We start from the raw sequence: 7,481 nt of genomic DNA, 5'->3' as shown, positions 1-7,481 counted from the left end.
CACAAGCAGTCACCAAGATATGCGCGCGCACGCACGCACACACACACACACACGCACGCACGCACGCACGCACGCACGCACACGCACGCACGCACACACACACACACACACACACACACACACACACACACACACACACACACACACACACACACACACACAAGCTTATTAAAGTGTCTAAGGATCGTTATTGTTGTTTTTTTTTTCCCCAGCTTGTGTGGGATTCCTGGTGAGTTGGCAGCACTTCATGGCCCTTTGGCCACAGATCATTCGTTTACATTACTCTTACAAGATGGAATGATCAGTAGACACAGAAAACAACGCAAGGAGCTGAAATGTTCCATTCTCTAACCCCGTCTGGGAAGCACACACCGTTTGTCAACCAGGGCCGTGTTCCTGAAGGGAAAAGCCCCGTTTAAATGTACACGCCCACACACGTCCAAGCCGTTCGCTTCACCGTACATCCCTAAGTCGAGTCGCTAAGATGAAGCAACCACCCAAATTAATTTCATTCATTTTTGGGTTTGAAACGTGACTCATTCATTTCATGATTGGGCTTTTCCTGCTTTTCCTTGGTCTGGCGCCATTCTTCTAACGCTATAAATAACCATCAAAGTGGCACATGCCAAAACTAGCGTAGGCTTGAGTGGCAGGTCTGTCATGATAACAGAGAGACGCGCTCGAATGAAAATGATTTCCCACATGCAGTACGGGTTGTGTAATCAGGTGCCACTAGCAGCAACACCGAGTCCATTACCGGAATTGGCATTTGATCTTCGAGTGACGTCAGACGGTTTGTGCTCGGCACAAGTTCCTACTAACGTTCACTCCAGGAGCTTAAAGGTACAATAGATCAGTGGGTGATGGATACAAGGGAAACAATATCATGTAATTGTATTAATTTGTGACAAAAAGGGACATTTCTGTACTTCAGGCTTTAATAATACTTTATCTTTCACATGTCAGTGAGAATACCGGGAGACAGCTGCGAGTCACGAATCCCACTTTAATGGAACTTAATCTAAAATTTGTGTCTTTCACCTCTGTTGCAAAGCGACATCACATCATCTAACTCAGCATGCGGAGAAATTCTATCGAGCCATACCACTAACAAGTGCATCCTTATTCCCGGTAGAATACAGTACGTCGAAGCACTTAACAGAATGACTGATACCTTGACGCAGACTTTCCACGTTTGATCCCATCATGAGCCAGATATTACTGTGGCAGAATAAATAATTGATTGTTGTCATCTGAATTATATCAGAAGTAACTGATCAATAGGGTAGCTTTTGCTCTGGCGGGCAGGCAGCAGGAAATAAACAATTGCTAATGGGATACTAATAGAGCTCGTACAGAGGCAGACTGTAGTGAGTGCATCTGAATGAACAACACTTTCACTTCTCAATTTTTCAACAGAAAGTACTGTGTTGGGCCACATCTTGACCACAGCAAAAGACACAATCGTGTCTAAGATTAGCTTATTGTCATTCCTCCTTTATCAGAAGGAACAAGAAAATCCTTTTATGGTTGCAATAATTTGGGGTCATGGCTTTCAGAGAAAAAAAAAAAAAAAGATGTTTTTCTTGAATAGACTTCTGCTATTCCCATCAACACACTTATTGCTACTCAGTGATCAACATGTCCAGGAACTTTCAACTGTTCTTACACAACTGTAATAGAATTAAGTATTAACTCAAAAATGTAACTGCTGCTGTGTCGTGATTTAAGGAATACTTTGACATTTTGAGAGCTCATTTGCTCTCTTGCCAAAAGAAAAGTAAAAAAAAGAGAGGCCCTGACTCATATCCCGTATGCTAAATGTGAAGCTAGAGCCGGGTTAGCTTAGCAGGTTTGTCGCGTAGCTTAACATAAAGACTTGAAGCAGGAGGAAACGGCTATCCTAGCTCTGTAAAATGTAAAAATGTCACGCTTTTAGTTTAGTTGCAGCCTATAAATAACATATAATATGTTAATTCTTGAGCTAAAGAGGTGCTGGTAGGCAGATTTTGTTAGCTGCACAGAGAGCCAGACTAGCTAAACTAAGCTGCTAATCTAAGCTAGTTCTAGTCTCATATTTAGCATACAGACATGAGAGTAATTAACCAAAGTGGAATGAAAGAGCAAGATGGCTAAACAGCGCCATGGACGTTGCTAAAGAGGCATTCATTTAATGCTATTGATTGAGTCAGCGGTATCTCATACATAAGGCAATAAAAGACGATACAGTGAGTGTGTCCGGCTTTCACTGGACTAATGATACCCACCCGATAATATAACCAAACTCTTGTAGTCAGCAAGATGAGCTTGTGAGGTGATGTGCAAAGCAGTGTTCACCTATCAAGTCAAGACTTTTTACACTTAAAGAAGTATAAAATCTGGCAGAGATCTCGTTCACATTCTTTCTTCCCTCTCTCTGTTTATCGTCCTCATGTTTAAACAATTACATCCAATCTCTCGCCCATGCATGACTTCATTAAACACAAGTAATGTGTCTATTCAAGTCTCCGATTAAAGTAAACACAAGAAAGCAAGGTCATTCACAAACAGCCGTACTGAGTTTTTAGGTATTAATCTTCTCATCTGTAGCTCTCTGCAAGCAAACAAGCGAGTTGATCACCTAAAATGTTGTCTTATCTGTTGAATATGAAGCTACAACCACCGATACAGCTCACAAAATGAGTGATAAATAACACAATGTTATCATGTTTGTATTTAAATGAATATAAAATGTAAAATTGACCAGATGTGTATGTGCTGTTGCTGTTTTTTGGCTAAGCTAAAGGTGCCTGCTGGCTCCAGCTCCATGGTGAAAGTGGTATCGATTGTCACATCTAACTCTAGGCAAGAAATCAAAATAACCGTATATATATATATTCAATAATGCCAAATAGTTTCTTTAATTATGAAACGGTAGTGAATTTACATCCAAAGCTGAGGACTAATTAAATTCTATAAATGTAACCACTTGCTAAAACTCTGCTTATCGAGCCACTTTTTTTTTTTTTTTTTTACCTTCGGTTCACCGCAGAGCTTATTTGCAGCCCCACTCGACCAAGGTCATGGATTCATTCCTGGAAAACAAGTAATTCCTGTTTTTGTTTCAAGCCTCTATCAATGTTCATGCAGATAAGGCATCTTAGGCGACAGATTACAAGGGAAAAAAACAACATTCCCACACAAACAGAAAAACAAACATTACATCTCCAATGCTGGACGATATAATGCGCATTATTTGGACCTTTAAAATGTTTTCACTCATGTCTGATAGTGTAAGACTCTATCGGCATATGATCCGCTGAGCGATGCTTTTAAGCTCTTCCTTTAACACTGATTATCCTGCTTTGAATATGAATTTGTGTGACACATTCGATTATTATTATTCAAAGACTAATGACATATAGGACTCTGGTTTATGACCTAAAATTTCCCCCCAAAAAAGGTAGAAAAACACATTTACCTTTTTCGGCTGTGGCTGTCAGGTCCTTAGTCCAGAGTATTAGAATCAAACGGACAGGTCCACTGAAAGAAATGATCACATAGAGCAGTCTCTCCAAAAGAGAGAGGAAAGCCAAAAAAAACACTATGTGGTCACTGTCCTTTTAGCACTCCCCTGCAAACATTAGTTAACCAATAACAGGGAGACTGAAAACTAATTAAACACAAGCAGCACAGACAAACAAATGTAAACGAACGACCGGATAGGATCCTCTATTTAGCCTGTTGCCTGTTATTTTCTTCAAACATGAAGAAAATATCTGATGTCTGCTTCTCCAGGTCTGGGGATGCAGCAGAACACCCAGAGACAAACGGAGGACTTTGACGTGACCTTTGTACCAGTATACTGCAAGCATTCTGCACACTTTTTGTAAATCAGCGCACGCTGTGACAGATATGTTGTGGGGATTTGGATCCTTTGAACAAAATACCGGCATATTTGTCTAAGTAACAAGATTTGGAGCAAAACTTAACAAATCAGTCTCTTATTAAATGATAACGAAAATGCGTAAAGCTGAACATACTTGCAACCAAATGTGAAGACATTTTCAAAAGTCAAACCGTTGAAAAATAAATGAATACACACCAGTTATATTATTCAGTCTTTCATAAAAAAAAAAAAAAAAAAAAAAAAAAAAGGAGCATGAGACAATAGAGATAATAGTTATGCGTTTGTTGCAGCAAAAATAGCCTTGTGATTATCATGACATTTCCAAAATGTTAAATAAATTACCCCGCAAGCCATAACTCCACAACCCACAAAGCAGAACAGCAAGCATGAGGCCAAAAAACTGGGTCACACAGATCACATGCTAACCAGAGTGGGTTTCATTATCAATTTAGAATTGAATGAAAACTTCCTTCAACAGCCACCCCTTCTCAAACCGCCGTTGTCTTAATCTGTGGAAGGAACAGTATCACGCAATTGCGTGTTTGCAGACAAAAGATTGCTAAGACGATTACGGGCTCGATCCATCATGTGATAAAGTAGAGCCTGGGGGGGGGGGGGAAACCTATGGGCTTACATTGCTGCAATCTGCTGCTTAATGGGGTGGAAACAACAGGAAGTCCCATTAGAAAGAAATAAGAATAGTGCTGTTCAGTATCTTAATGGCAGCACAACACCGTTTGTAAGTAAGGCATAAAAACAGCACTGGTTTTATTCCAACAGACAGGAGATCATTCCTTCACTAGCCCCGATATCAGCATCACAAGCAGTGAGTATTTGTAGGGGGGAAAAAAAACATGCTAATAATGACGGCAGAAAAATAATTACAGAGCAGAATATATTTGAACTATAGGTTCCATAAACAGCAAAGGAAAGGAAAACAGCACAGAACTGGTTGTCACGCAGTTTCCTCATGATGTGTCAATCTATTTATGAACTCACACTTTCCCCACTCTCACACATCTAGACTTTCTGTCTCCACCACGCACACACGCACGCACACACACACACGCACGCACACACACACCTGACCTTAGACAGATTGGTCTAAGGTCAGGTTATGGTCTCTGCCAACAGCAATTCAGCATCACACACGGTCTGATTTCATACATTCTAACAGATTTCACGTATTTGTCTTATGGAGCCGTCGCTATAGATCCTGCGTCTGTTATTGTGCTCGGCAAATTCACTTAAAGCCACTTGTTTGTTCCTGTGGAAATTTCAAAACTGAGAAGAGTGCCAGCATGACTCTTCAATTATAAAAGATTGCAATCCATAAGGAAGTCAGGTTCTCAACTCCTGTTTATTGACCTTTTAATACTATTTGCTTTGTTGATTAATGCAGGCTTAATACAATTTGAGCTAGACCAAAAAAATCAACCGTTATCAGCCTGGGAAGGAATGAGAAAACGGAGTGAACGAGGTTGACAGTAATCCCTGTTTGCTCTGACCTGCAGTTCACCCTGTGTTCAGAGTTTAGAGCTGTGAAACCATGACAGTGGGCTTGTAGCTCAGCTGTCAACAGGCTTAATTTGTGAGGCATGAAACACTGTGTGCCCCTGTTAATGGACAAAATAGCTTTCATCTCATGAAGGACTATAGGAAGAAAAGTCCACCGTCTCTGGTGTGGCAATGAACCTGAAGGTATCATTTGTGTCAAGCGTGCCTAATCTCACCAACACAGTTTGACATTTGTATGGTCATTACAGGAAATACACACAAACCCCACATTCCACATGTGACTACGCCTTCCTGTCAAATCTGAAACTGCCTACTTCAGATAAAAAAGATCCGTAGCCTACACTAAAAAAAAAAAAAAGGTGTTAAACCACAGTTTTCCATGGACGGCTGTAAAAGGTTATAAGCCAATTCAAAAATAAAACTAGGCCCTAACCCATAGGCTTCATAAATTAAAACTAAATGTATTTTGTTAGATGTATCAGGTAGACAGCCACACAGGTGGAGGTTCGAGGAAAAGCTGTTTGCTCTAACCTCGTGCAGCTCATGAACGACGTGCAGACGTGTCACTGTGGTGACGGCTGCAAACAAACAGATAAAAGCTCCACCAATCATATGTCTGAATTTGTCTAAAAATGTAACTATTGCCTCAAGATATGCAACAGTTATGTGCCAAGACAAATACTATATTTACTGCCGTTTGAAGGAAACAAGCTTGGTGAATTATTGATTAACACCAGTGTCTGAAAATCAGACAATCAATAACACAAAGCAACCTGAGCCCTGTCACTTGACTACCATGTGACTGGTCTGAGGGCAGACACAAGTACCCAACTAACAGAGGGATTTGAGGGAGCCACAGCTGCCGGGTCACAGACCGGGGGGGGGAAAGATTGTGCGAGAGTTTAAATATGGAGGCCTGCAGAGATAGAGCACTGGTGTAAGAACAATACGCTAGCCTATTTGCTTGCATGTTGTTATTAATGCCTGCATTCGACACTTGTTTTGGCCACAAAACAAGCTGACCCACAGTGACATAATGGGGAACATGTTAATAATAGACAGTTTGGTTCTGAAAATTGAAGACAACGCAGAAGGCGATCAGAGGGCGACTCCTCTGGTTTGCAGAAAGAAGTCCAACTGTATGGAAGTCACTTCCGTCCACTGGTTGCAAAAAAACCAAGATGGCGGCTACCATAATCCAAGATAGCAATGGCCAGAATGTCGAAATCGATGCTTCAAAACCGCAGTCCACAACCAGGGGTGACGTCACGGCGACTACGTCTACTTCTTATTTACGGTCTACGTTGTTTTTACACATCAAGTAGACACAAAACATAAGCATTCATTTAGAGTCGTGTTTCTGGCCACCCAATGAATGCAAATCCAATATGCCCTCTACTTTTAGCTCTGTTTTGGTCTCCACCAACTCCTGAGGCAAACACCTGCCCTCTTGAGCGGCTAGGTGTTCCACTGGGGTCATTATCTAGTTGCTGACTTTGTCTGCAGTTCGATGCCGGGGAAGATAGCGGCGTGCAGCAGGTTTTGCCTGGTGCAAACACTGACATTGATGACAGCTGTGAGAGTAAAACCAAAACGGCGCAGAGACCGTGCATTGAAGCAAAAAAAAAATGAGCCGAAAGACGCTAAAACAATCTGCAAGAAAGAAAGAGGGAGCAAATATACGAGGTAAATATGTACAAAGATGTGGCGAACACTGAATATTCAGGGTCTAGTTGAATAGGCAACAGGAAGACTCTTTGCATGCCAGTCACGATACCCTTCTCTATTAGCCCTATAGTAGTAACCACATAGTAGCACTTCCTTTTAATTCAAGCTCCAACAACAGCTGCTGACGATAGAAAGATGGTTGAGCCTTTTCTACGCGGTCAGTCGCATCATTGGCAATCATGGTATTTCATGTCTTTACGTTTCGTAGAAGTTAAGGAAGACCACTTTTATAGTATTTTCAATTTAGTACACGGTAGCTTTGACTTCCCCAACACCTGGCAGAGGCTCACGGGGATGAATGCAAACAAAGGAACTCGAGCTGGCAGCATCGCCCGTCCGTCAACAG

This window comes from Cebidichthys violaceus, unplaced genomic scaffold (assembly GCF_023349555.1).
Source record: "Cebidichthys violaceus isolate CVI_PGR_0920_01 unplaced genomic scaffold, fCebVio1.0.p SCAF_87, whole genome shotgun sequence".
In the NCBI taxonomy this organism is placed as follows: Eukaryota; Metazoa; Chordata; class Actinopteri; order Perciformes; family Stichaeidae; genus Cebidichthys; species Cebidichthys violaceus.
This window is presented reverse-complemented; position numbering follows the sequence as displayed.